Below are 14,291 nucleotides of genomic sequence, written 5' to 3' on the forward strand. Positions count from 1 at the left end.
TGACAGAAAATCTAAATGCTTTCAGATGACAGTTGTCTTTTAAAATTTGGTGACCACATCATTGTTATTAGAGGAAATAGATCCAGAGGAGTTAGCCGTATTAGTCTGTAGTAGCGAAATCAAAAAGAGTCCAGTAGCACCTTTAAGACTAACCAATTTTATTGTAGCATAAGCTTTCGAGAATCACAGTTCTCTTCGTCAGATGCATGGAGGGCCAACTGTTGGCCCTCCACGCATCTGACGAAGAGAACTGTGATTCTCGAAAGCTTATGCTACAATAAAATTGGTTAGTCTTAAAGGTGCTACTGGACTCTTTTTGATTAGAAGAAATGTTCATGATCCAGAGAAGAAAAAGAAAACCTCTGGCAGTTTATAGAGGCACAACCATGTCTTCTCAGAGCTCCATAAAGTCTGGAGCCACTTCCAGCCCCATAATCACCACCACCACCACCACCACCACCACCTGTCATATTTTGGTCCAATAATGACCACCCCCAAAGAATCTAAATTTGAGTCTCCCTTTGAGTTTCAGACACAGGCCCCATGTCCCTCTAGGCTCATTGCTCCCTCCTCATTGCTCCTGGGCAAAAACAAGATAGTCAAGAAAGACTATCCAGCCAACTATGATGGAAGGGGAGGATTTTACGCCGTCTCCTAGTCTCAGGTTTCAGAAGGGTACTATGAAACGTTCAGCAAGATAGAGCGATCATGATTGGGTTGCCAGGTCCCCTGAAACCTAGCAGGAGGGGTCAGGAGGTCATGTGCAGAGGGAACTGCTTGTTGTGCCAGAAATGATGTCATTGCTGGTGTGACAAGGAAGTGAAGGCTGCCACACGGGGCTGATTTATTGAAAATTATCCCTTCTGGGTTCATTCCGTGCTCCCCCCCTCCCGCGTGCCAGGTAAGTGGTGGTGAGGAGCGGGGGGGGGAGAAGAGGCTGGGAGCGAGGGATTCCCTGCTCCCACCAGGGGATAGTAACCCTATGTCAAGGGTCTGTCCATCCTTCCTTTCTACTATCCTGGTGTTATCCCTTTGAAGTGTAGACTGATACTCTCAGAGCCTTCCTTCTATCTTCACCCTCCTGTCTTCACTCTCTTCTCCGTCTTACAGCCATGAGAATAGGATGAGCCCTCTCCATCTCCTGGCATCCTGGCTTAGACAGTTTGTTTAGAATGTGATCTCTGCTCTTTTCTATACAGTTTGGAGCTCCTTGCAATAAAGAACTCTTTTTTCCTTACTGAAGATAAAGCAGGCTCCATGTAACTTATTTCCTCAACAGCATGCATGTTTAGCTGCACTCGCCAGGTTACTCTGCCTTCAAATAGGATACCTTTTTATTTTCAGGGCCAGAATTCCAGATGTGCTGTAAGAAAAGAGGCTGTGAACTATAGGTGTATTCTAACGCTCTTTAAAAAATTCAAATCCACCCTCAAAATTACTCCCCTTACTCTAAGGGGAGGAAGTTGAAGAGAAAAAAACAAGTAAGACAGGGATTAATAGAAAAAAACAAGGGACAAAGATAAGGGACACTGCTACACCATCGAAGGAAGTGACACACGTCTTTTATTGCAGTTGCAGCAACCGTTTCAAGCAGTTTTGTAGCTGTTGTAAAACTATGACTCAACAGACTGCTTTCAATTTGGCTACAATTCATGTAAGGTACTAACAGTGCAATCCTAGGCAGAGTTGCTCCAGTCTAAGACCATAGATTTCAATGGGCTTAGAGTGGAGTAATTCTGCTTAGGATTGCACCGAGTCAAGAAAATAGAAACTAATAGGGCTGCCAGCTCTGGGTTGGGAAATTGCTGGCCATGGAGCCTGAGGAGGGTGGGGTTTGGGGAGGTGAAGGACCTCAGCAGGCTATGATGCCCTAGAATCCACTCTCCAAACCAGCTATTTTCTCCAGGGCAACTGATGTGTCTCATCTGGAAATCAGTTTTAATTCCGGGAGATCTCCATGTCCTACCTGGAGGTTGGCAACCCTGTAAACTGGTCATAGGTTTTTTTTTTTTGGGGGGTTTGGTTTTTTTTTACATATTCTGTTTTTGCCTGGCTCTTGTAGATAGCTTCTTTGATTAATAAATATTTTGTAATGAAGAATAGAAGTGCTTATTGTGCTGTTCTCACAATACAGTAATAGCCACCATTTTATAAGCATTAAAGTACTTTAATGGAGGCCCGTATGGGGGTTGGCAGTGGGATAGGCATACTGGGGAATACCTTGGTAATTAAACCAAATGGCCAGAACAGATGCTCGGGCCTTATTCTGTTGTTTACTTAGCCTAGTGTTTAATCCAGTCACCTATATTTAATCCTGTCAGATCCCTTAAAATGTAAAGTTTGGAGGCACAATTGCTGGTACCCAATTCTTCTCATTATTATAAGTTTCCAAATTGTATGGATACAGTTAATGGAAAATCATCACCCTCCATAAGAATAATGAATACACTATTTTGATCAGCTCCCTAAAATTTGAATAAACCTTTTCATTGCAAAGCTCACAATTTTGATTTTTGGAGCCACAACAGAAGATGCTTTGTATTACGACACTATATGTGAATCCTTTAAAAACACCAAACTCTGTTGTGTTGGCTACAAAAATAATCGAGGAAAAATCTAATATATTGAGCGCATGTCAGCGGCTTTGTTTTTCATCAGGACTTTTAGAAAACCCAATCAATCAAAGTAGCAAGTGAAAATGTGCTGCTTTGCATGCACAGACATAGATATGACTTTGAGAAAATCTGAGCTCACTCTTGCCAATAGACCCGTTAAATTGGTTTTATCAGTCTGGTTGACTGGAATGTTTGAGTACATACAATAGACTCAAGAGTATTAGGCTGAAAGTCTTTCTAATACACTGCCGAATTAGATATGGCTAAATAGTTTCATAGCAGTCTTCAGCTGCTCTTTCACTGCCACCCCCCCGCCAATCTTAGCATTCCAAAATGAAAGTGGTTTGTATGGAAACTTTCATAATATATTTTTAATTCAGAATTTTAATGAATCTCCTTAGAGGTCCCAAACAGCATGTACCTTGGAGTCAGGGAAGTTGAAGAAAATATATAATGCAAAGTTTTAAATCAGGGAATGGAGGGGAATATGTTGAACTTGCCATAGTGTAACAGTATCTCTGTGAGTCACTGTGCTCAGCTCCTCCCTTTTTATTCTTACACGTATGATCTTGATGGTTGGCTATGAACAACAGCATACCGCATTACTTCAGTCATGCCCCCAAATCTGATTGTGTATAAAACAGTAGTTAAAGCCAACACAGAAGGGTCATCAGAAAATTGGTTCTTTTAAAATGGAATTAGCCAGGGCCGATTCCAGATGACTAACCTTAAGGCGCTTCATGCCACCCTCTTCTGGATCGCGATGGGGAAAATGCGAAATATCGCGTTTCCTCACGCGAGTTTTGCGCGTCATCGCGTAAAACTCGCGCGAGGAAACGCGATATTTCGCATTTTCCCCGTCGCGATCCGGAAGAGGGCGGCATGAAGCACCTTAAGGTTAGTCATCTGGAATCGGCCCAGGTGGGACACTGACTAGGATTGAGCCTGTTTTTCTCCTCAAATGTTTTCAAAAACCAAACCAGCCCTTTTAGCTATTATTAGCCCTGGAAGAGGAGAAAAGACAAGTAAATTATCTTTGCCCGTTTCTCCACACTTTTAGGCCTAATATCTGGGTGGTGGTGGTGGTAATTTGCGTCAACAGCTCAAAGTGTCAGTAATTTAAAAAACAGGCCAATACTATCAAAATACGATAAAAAAAAAATAGGCCAGCGCCATTAAAACAAACCGTTGTATAACCACTAGAGGTGCACAGTGAGGAAATTTCTGTTTCAGTTTTGGATCCAGGGCTTTCAAACACACTCTGTTCCATTATTGGTTTGTTCTGAGTGAGTTTTTTTATATTGAGATCCAGCCCATTGCACACATGCAAGGCGGATGTTGGTTGTGCATATGCACATGTACATTGTTTTTTTTCAAGTTGGGAAGGTTAGGGAAATCTGGCTCTGGGGCAGCTGTTTTTGCACTCAATGCACCAAAAATTGCAAAGAACACAGTCCTCCAAATCATCGACCCACCAAGTTTGAGCATGCACAATAATGGAGTTTGGCATTATGGACTCCAAAGAATGCTAGGTAAAGACATCAAGGCAAGTGTGGGTGGATGCATACACACACACTGTTCTTTTCAGGGGTGGGGTGGGGAAATGAGGTTTTATTTGCACTAAACCAAAACCTACACATTTGTTACTGACCATTAGTTTTTCCTCCTAGTCCAAAAACTCAAAGATCCAATGAGCTTCTCTTCAAGCAGAAAACACACACACACAACAATGGACCCCAAAGAAGGTGAATGTCAGCGGGTGCACACAGTGGCAGGGAACTGGCTGGCAAAGCAGCAGTGGTAGACCATTGCTCAAGGAGAGTGCTCCATTGCCAACCAGCTCAGCACAGCAATTTCTTTTTAAAAAAATCCTGCTTTATGATAGTGCTGATAAATTTTCTTTGCATCCTGCTGTTGCCTGTTGGTGCCATGTTTGTAGTTGAATTTTCATGATAAGGGGCGAATCTTTCCTTTCAATGCTCAGGAGGAACCACCCACCAGAGTCAATGTGGATGGATCTGACCAAGCTCCATCCTCAGTTCTGATCTTTGAACTTCAGAACTAAAAATACCGGAAAAAGCACTATAGAGCTCTTCCCAGGCTTCAAAATTAAGAGCAAATTATTCCCACAAAGCCTTTCATCTGATTGTCACAGTGGACCTGCTGTCATAGTGGAAAGACCTGCTGGAACTGTGACTGGCACTTCACTCAATGCCCTCTGCCTCTGCGCACCTCTTTGTTCTTTGAAAATTACTGTGCTTTTGACCAGAGTAGACCATGCATACCTCCTTGCTATGATCCTTTGCATTTGGCCCTCAATGTATTGTGAGTTGATACTACTGAGTCATAAAGTTGTTTCATGCCATACCCAAAACATGATAAAGCACTGGCAGAGAAATGGTGTGGATGCTACCATGCCATGAACATAGGAGTCAGTGTTATGTTCCTAACAGTGCAATCCTAAGAAGAATTACTCTAGTCTAAGCCCATTGATTTCAGCCCACCACAGTGAGATTGGGAGCAGGGCATGGGTTCTTTGGTTTCATTAATGGGACATTGGGGAATGAGGGATGACCCTTTTTCTTTTCTCTATTTTTTACCAATAAAAGTGGGAGACTGGGCAGGTCAGCCAGGCTCCATTATCTGATTAAAGCTGTACCAAGTTGCACAAAGAAGTTAAACTGAAGCCAAAGCCACAGTCTCAATGAAGAAAATGAAAGGGAGTCAAGTCTTTAACTAGACCAGTACATGCAGAATACTGATCTGAAAAGACTTCGGTGTCCACATAGAACGTTGCACAGAGCCCTGCCACCACCATTCATTTAAGACAAAGAAGTTTTTTCTGGGCAAAATGAATGTCTCCTGGTGCTTTTTGACTCATTATCTTAGGTTGATTTCAGCAGTCAAAGTTGGCTAGTTGTGGTGGCACCTAAAAAAACTGCTTTGAAATTCTCAGGGATTTGTCGCATATACTGGATTCCACTTTGTGAATTGGCATGTGGTTTGCCAGTGCCTTTCACTGAAGCGTCTTCCTCGGTGGTCACCCATAAGTATCGACCCTGTTTAGCTTCTGAGATCTGATGAGATCAGGCTATATCGTGCTGCATTCTTTCCTGCACATGCATTTATTTATGCATAACCTAGACACAAGCTTCCCACTTTAACATTTCACTTTCAGAGATTCAGAAAAAGAGAATGAAAAGTCCAAGTAGCAACTCACACCAAACATTTTAACATCCCCCTGAGACAGTGATTTACTAGGGAGAGGTTCCACAAAATAGGGACAGTCGGAGTGTATGAGAACAGGCAAGTGCAGAATCTATGAGAAGTAATGCAGAGGTGCTTTGGTGCACCAGAGGAAATTATCTGCTAGAAGACCTTTATATGTGGCAGGGACCAATCACAACACAGAGGGGTGGAGCAAAACAAAGCACCGATAAAACAACCCCAGCCCACGAAAGGACAGAGATGCGTTGAATCAAGGAGCAGGGTTCTAGCAACTGGGCTGCTGGCAGGAGGTCTGAAGCAGAAGTATACAGCAAATATACAGGAGTGGCTGCTTGTATAGAATAAAAGCTCTGTGATTGTGGAATGCTCATTAAAAAAACAGATTTATCTTGAGTGGCAATATCTGTGTACCTCTGCTGATTGGTAAACATCTCTGTCAGTTAAATATCTGCTCAGTAACTTTGTTACCTTTAGTTTCACAGCCAGGAGCCAGAAAAATAAATGGCTAGATCCTAAAACTTTTAAATATTGCTGATTTTTTAATCTGCATTAATTAACAGTTATGGTAAGGAATGGAGTTTTTTCCATTGTGGCTTTGATTAGCTAATGTATACATTTCTATAGTTTTATGTTTACCTTTAATTTTTAAAATTGATTAGACTGGTGTCTTGCTTTTTGACTAGAGTTTTAAAACTAGCTTTTGATTTTTTTCCAATTAGAAAAGAAATCTAACCTAGCAGGAACATATGTATTATGTCATATCTATATAATGGGATAAAATAAATGGGATAAAATTATCAGACAATTCATGCAGAATTTTCATTATCCTCACAATTTGTTGTGTTTCTAAAATGTGCGTTGATGGAATTTTTGATTTATAACTTTCAATAAATGGGAAGATTCTTATTTATCAAAATCAATGTGCATTTAGATGACAAAATGAATCTGTTGTACAAGCTGAAATTCCAGTCATCTAAACAGTGTGGATGTGAAGTGGGGAGAAACTGACCTGCGTTTGCAAAGGAATCCATGCCTCTGGAAATTAATGGAAAGTCATTCTTCATAGGGAAAATGCAGCAGCGTGTCTGAGTTCCTGAACTTGCAACAGATCACTGGATTAATGTGTGTGTGTGCCATCAAGTTGCTTCCTACTTATGGCGGTCCTGTGAATTAACAACCTCCAAAATGTCCTTTCATTAACAGTCTTGCTAAGATCTTGAAAACTGGAGGCCGTGGCTTCCTTTATTGAGTCAAGTCATCTCATTTTGGGTCTTTCTATTTTCCTATTGCCTTCCACCCTTCTTAACATTATTGCAGTGAGTCTTGTCTTCTCATGATGTGATCAGAGCCTCAGTTTTTAGCTTCTAGGGAGAATTCATGCTTGATTTGATATAGAACCTACTTATTAGTCTTTTTGGCAGTCCATGGTATATGTAAAACTTTCCTCCAGCCCCACATTTCAAATAAATCAACTTTCTTCCTGTCAGCTTTCTTCATTGTCCAACTTTCTCATCCATACATCGTAATGGAGAATACCATAGTGTGAATTATCTTGAGCTTGGTCTCCAACAACAGATCCTTATTTTTAAGGATCTTTTCTAGTCCCTTCATGGGCTGTCCTACCAAGTCTCAATCTCCTTCTGATTTCTTGATTGCAGTCTCCAATTTGGTTGATGATTGAGCCAAGAAATAGAAAAACAAAAACATTACATTTCTTCATTGTCAGCCTTACAATTGTGTAATGCCTCGGTAGTTATTACTTTCATCTTCTTGATAGGCGTGTGTATCTTTAAAACACACTGTACAGGCCCATAGCAAATTATTTAGGATCTATAAAACAAAATTAATATAAATCCATGGGTAGGTTCCCGGGACTTGCTTGGAGCTATTGAAGTGCTACAGTATTAATGTTGGCCCTTCCTAAAAAATTCTTTTCCCAGGCTAGCCCCTCCTTAAAAGGAGACTTTCCCATTTAGCCTTCCCAGGCCAATCCCATTGCTCAGCCCTATAGGTAAGTTTCTTTCTAGCCCTCCAGGATGGACTGTTTTCTACTTTCCACTGATGTTCTTGATGTTTGTGCCAAGTGAATCAGCCCAGCACACCTCGGGAGTTAGTTGTTGGCACCAGACTTCTCTATAAAATACAATTATCTGCAGTTTTTCCTCTGAGTCACTGTGTCTCTGGGCCCCCTGAGTATGGGTCCAAAGAACCTTCTTTGAAAGGCATTTTAAAAAGACTTGTTGTTTATTGGGAATCACTTCATTGAATGCCGGAATCTACTGCTTCCCTATGTAAACTTCTGTGTAGGTAGCAAGCTTGCTAGAACTGCAGATGACCATCATACAAAGACATTACTGAAGATGTTACAAAATAAAACAGGAGTTAACTGGCACCTGAAATTTATTCCACCATATGTTTTCATGAATCAGAGCTCAGTTAATCAGATACGTATTGAGTATGTGGGAGCTTTACTTTCTAACATATCTTTATTCGAATCTCAAGGGTCAAATGACCAAGCAACATGGGATGGTCTTCTACCACTACTGAATTAGACTCTACTGACAGGAATATTTGGATATGACATATCATGGGCATTTAACAGCAAACAAGTTAGCCCACACCTGTCTTACATAGTCCAATATCACTTGGAAAGGTGACACATCCGGAGCAGATTTGTTGCATTTTTGTTTTGGTCTTTTCCTTTGATTCACCATTTTTTGTGTCAGATTTTAGATAAGATATGCGAGAGAACTGGATATAGTAACCCAATGATTACTTAGTTATGTTTAATGAAAGACATTGGAAATACTGGTTCAGAAGTAATGATTAGCCTAATTACAGTTGCCATTCAAGATACAGTTGAACACTGAAAATCACAAAGTGTTTTTTTCCATTTTAGAATTGCATTTGGAACATAATGGTTTTTAAAAAGATGTTAATTCATATATGTTAGAATATGAAAAATCTCAGGAATGACTGTGATAAATTTGTGAGAAAGTGGTTCCTGTTTATATCTTTTGGGAATAATAAATGCCATGGTGGAAGAAGATCAAGATAGACAGATAGATAATCTGGATGTGTAAGTGATAAACAAAGGAATAACGATGACAGTCTGTTACTGACAAATCAAGGTAATTGAGTTTGAAGAAGTGGATCATTCTTGCTATATAGGTTGATGGTTAGTTATGTAATGGATTGTTTTCTTTCAGCGGGAGGTACTCTTGAAGATCTTTTTTGAAATAGATCAAGTTTTATGAAAAGTAATTGAACATTTGTATGCCACTTTACATACTGACTTGTTGCATATTGATACTGTTTGCTATGATTTGCATTCAGTTGCCTATTATGTATAATTTCATGTAGCATTTAATAGTAAATTCAGTCCTGCTCTAGTCTCTTCACCTTGAAGGTTTTTGATTTATTTGGTTTATTATGGCTAGTATTTCTTGCTCTCTTTTGTTTTTGCTTTTTGTGAGGGGATGTACTAATAGTTTAATCCTGTGTAGAGTTACACCAGTTCAAACCAACTGAAATCAGAGTTAAGAGAGGAGCAACTCTCCATAGGTTTACAGTGTAACCTTCTTATAACCATATGCTTATCAGTTATATGGACTTCCCAGAAAGAATTGGATTTTTCTAGAATTTTTCTAAAGAAACTTTCTGGAAAATCATCTGATGCCCTAAATAGAATGTGGTCTGATATAGCATATTTAGTTTGAATGATATTTAGTAAATAGACTTTATCTTATGTTACTTTATTTCCCAATAGCAACAAATACTTCATTTGATTGGGAAAAACATGTAGTTTAAATATTATCTTCAAACAAATTCAAACATTTAAGTGGAAAATATTTTTATATGAATTATACTTGTAAAAATATAAAGACTTCTCTTACATTGTTCAAACTTAAGAAAAAAAACTGAAGGCACTGAAAACCAATGCACTAATTTTGGCACACTCGAAGAACTGTGTATCCACTCATCTGTTTCAACAGAATTTAACTTTCATCCCGGAGGTTTCTGGAGCACCTCATCACTTGCATTGCTTAGTAATATCAGATTGATCATTGCAATATCTTTTCCACCATGCACCTGCAACTTACCTGCAGGTACATAGTGGAAATGATATTGCAATGATCAATGATTAATTAATTAATTAATTAATTAATTTCACTTATATGCTACCTCTCCACCATATTTAGGGCTCAAGGTGGCTTACAGCATACATATAAAATACATTATTAAAATAATATAAATACAAACATTAAAATAGGTAATACAATATTAAAATAGGATACAAACATTAAAATCTAATAATACAGTAGAATACAAACATCAAAGAATAGCGTGATCACTAAATCCTACTCATGTCCATTGTCTATAATAAATTAATCATATGGAGTTAAGCCAATAAAAATATCAGAATCAGCCTCGAAATGCCAGACAAAACACCTCTGCTTTTCAGGCCCTCCAGAATGTCATCAAATCCCAGAGGGAGTGAGTCTCCTCTGTTAATGTATTCCAGAGGGAGGGAGCCACAACTATGAAAGCCTCTGATCAAAGAGAGTCAAATGGCCCTAGAGCTGGAACCACCAACAGGCTCTGAGTTGCAGACCACAACTACGTGGGGGGTTATCCTGGGAGAGATTTTTACTTGTTTATAAAATGTATATAATGTATATAATTCTATTTCATAAAATAGTCAAGAAAGGAACAACACAATGAACAACAAAACTAAAAGATATTCAATCACCCATTCAAATGATACAAACAGTAAAAGGAGAAAACAACAACTAAAATAATCACTCACACATAGCCATGAGGGACAATATTCTGACCACAATTTCTTTTATGCACAGAAAACACTTGGTAATAGGCGCAGATTGGCCATTGTGTGCACCAGGATGATGGCCTGGGACAAGCCAGCCCAGTGGCAGAAGGGCTCCACCCAGTTCACCCAAACCCTGCACTGCATGGTGTTGTTGGTGTCTGTCCTGCCTGAAGTGGTAAAGGCACAGCCTGTCCACTCAAGCCCTGCTCTACACTAGGGAGGTTGTGCCTGGCCTGCACAAGCCCTGTGCAAAGCGAGGAAGGAAGTACCCAATCCAGTTGAGCCCTTCTCTGCACAGGGGAGATGGTGCTCATCCTGAGCCCTGTGTAAAGCAAGTAAGGCAGTGCCTGACTCACATAATCCTCACGTGATCCAGGTATGGAGACACTAGCCAGTTGGCTAGGCTCTTCCTCCTGTCTTACCCCTTTGGTGGGGGCAAGGGCAGGCAGACTGCCTCTTCCTCTCTTCTTTGGGGTTGGGGCTATGGCAGGGAGTAGGAGTAGGGAGTAGGACCCTATTCCAGAGTTGTTTTGACCTCCCACTCCACTGCTGGGAAAAGATTGGTTAGCACTGTGCCTGAACATAGTGAAAAAGTTGTATTGTGGTGATGACTCGACAAGCTTTTAATTCACTGAATTTAGAATTGCAGATTAGAAAACTAATAATGTATTAAAACTATAAATATAGATGCACCCAATATGAATATGAATAAGCCCATATTTACCCATTTCATGGAAATGTTTCTTAGACTTGTTCTGCCTCTTCTTTAGGCATCATTCTTGAAGGGCAGTAAGTATGTTAATTTTTTAACCCTGATTAGCTAGGACCTTCTATTTATATTACTAACCACAGTCTGAATTGCTTGCATCTGATGAATTAGTAAATATCCAAACATGTTAGATTAGATAGATTGTGATGCTTTCATGACATGAATGTGATCCCTGATTGGCTGGAATTGCTTCTGGAGGAAGGCTCTATCCATGGTATGTATTCTCACACAAAATTTTTCAGGTATCTTCAAATGATAGATGCATGTGTGAAAAAGCCTGAGGGCATATTAAATATACAAGTGCTGAACAGAAGACAGAAGTATCACAAAGCAGCTGCAAGAGATTTATGAAAATGAAGAGAGAGTAGAAAGTAGAGACTTGCTGACTTTGGGGCCGATTCCAGATAACTAACCTTAAGGCGCTTCATGCTGCCCTCTTCCGGATCGCGACGGGGAAAATGCAAAATATCGCGTTTCCTTGCATGAGTTTTGCGCGACGATGCGCAAAACTTGCGTGAGGAAACGCGATATTTCGCATTTTCCCCGTCGCGATCCGGAAGAGGGCGGCATGAAGCGCCTTAAGTTTAGTCATCTGGAATCGGCCTTGGTGTGGCATGGATAGAGAAGATTGTATTGATAGCAGAAGATACCAAAAAGGTGAATTTAGTAATCCAGGAAAGTCTTTGAGGAAGGGAGAGGTTTGAAGAACAGGTTTAATGAGTAAGTAGAAAAGGGCTATTTAAAACACAGAAGCAGCACCCGCTTTCAGCGCCAATAAAAAAAAGTTCAAGAATGTTGGGATTTTTGATTTTCTGATAGTAACTGAATCCAATTTCTTTAATGGAAGGAAATACCTGAAAAGTCTGCATGACCCCCTGGATTACTCAAAGGGAAACAATCTAATAATAACACATTATGCTTTCACATTATTAGGCTGAAACTACTCAGGGGTGGCATGCTATTGCTGTCTGATAACTATCATGTGGCCTGTAAGAAAATTAGCAGCACATGTGAAGATTTTAACAGCTAGGTTTCCACATGGTAAAACTTCCACTCAATTAGGTGCCTAAAGATTCATCAGCGAAACCAAGGAGATGTGGATATGACCGCAATTGCCTTTGACACCCAGCAAATAAGTGTTCTAGGACATAGATAGCCACTGGAGATGTTCTTGCAAAAGTGTTATACTTTGTAAGTTAGAAAATGTTTTGCCCCTTACTATCTGTCATCTGACAAGCTTCAGAAATTCCAGATAAAATAACATCCATAGTAGTTTAATAATACAATCCTAAACAGAGACAAACATTTCTAAATCTATTAAAGCCATGAACTTGAAACATTGTAACTTTGCTTAAAACATTGTAACTTTGCTTAGGATTACCTTGCAAGTCAGAAAACTGTGTAATTCATCGGCGGCTAAAAAACACGTCAAAAAATCTGATGTTGTATGTACCTTACCAATATTACTTTTCCTGAAAGCGTTGCTTTCCTTGTTTAGGGGAGGGGGAGGGGGATGCTCTTTTCCCTGGATTGCATTGGCATTAATAAAAAACAATTCTAGCAACTTTTTTTTAAAAAAGCAGCATGCTTATCTTTTCCATGTTTACCAAGTCAGTCATATGATCTCTGTGATCATGCTAAAAACACTTTTTCTTCCTCAGGTACTCCACACAGGAAGCATTAACCAACTGTCCGGGTTGAACTTGAAATGGTAGGCAAAATACTGGAGCTATAAAAAGGAAATTTTATTAAACATAAATTTACCCAAATAATCTCATTTTAAAATATAGTAAACTGCCTAATTCATGAAGGAATCATTTTCAACAGTTGGGAACATTCAGAACCCTATTAATTGTAATTTATTCTGCTTTCTTACCATCTGGCAGTGGGAAGTGGGGCAAGCAGCAAGGTAAGAGAGTGATTTAGCAGACATGAGCCTGATAGGGATGTCATCCAATCAGAATACTTAGCTGATCTTCACACCACACATTGTTCCAATGGTTGTTTTCACTTTTTGCTAATAATTGTATCATTTGGGATGGAGTTTCCTGATTCAGTCATGTCTAATTCTATGTGAGGCAGACCAAAAGGGCAGATGTGGGGAAGCAGAGGTAGAGGTGATTGCTCCCTCCACCCATTGTGTGCAGCCAGGCCACCTTTCTTGCAGGGAGCAAAAGCTTGCATATGCTGGCAGGGCTGCAGAGACTGAGGAAGACTGAAGTAGAGGTCTACGTTTTGCCCAACAATGGTGATAAGCAGCTTGTTTTAGCTACAAACTGGGAAAAAGGAAACATACAGTCCCCCTTCCTCAGGACTGTAAAGGTCACACGAACTTAAGAAACATGGACAAATCTATGATGATAAAGCATCAGGTCATCTCAACTGGTGAAAGAGGATTCAGCACCGGAAGTATCTTGGAAGTTTTTAGTGAAGTTCACTGTAAAGTTGTGTGTGTGTTGTTGTCTCTCCTCCTTGCTATGTTCTCTTTCCTCCTAACTATGCTCCTTGTCTTGCCATGCTCTACTGTTTAAAGCATACTTTTTCTAGCCAGTATCAACCAAACACAGCAAGGCAAGTTGGTGGGGAGCAGGAATTAATTCCTTTTGTTTCCCATTGAAATCAGTGGGAAAAACTGTTAAATTTATTTCCTGATATGATTAGCTTTAAAAAATACCCCTTCCCTAGGTTTTGGAAATGGCAAAAGTATGACACTGAAATGATAAGCACTGGCAACATTCCCGAACAATAATGTTGCCATATTTATACTAAAAACTGAGATGCATACAACTTAACTTGGGAATTTAGGAAGCAAATGATTCATTAGAAGGTCATAATTTGGAGTTGGGAA

Source organism: Eublepharis macularius, chromosome 2, assembly GCF_028583425.1.
Source record: "Eublepharis macularius isolate TG4126 chromosome 2, MPM_Emac_v1.0, whole genome shotgun sequence".
NCBI lineage: Eukaryota > Metazoa > Chordata > Lepidosauria > Squamata > Eublepharidae > Eublepharis > Eublepharis macularius.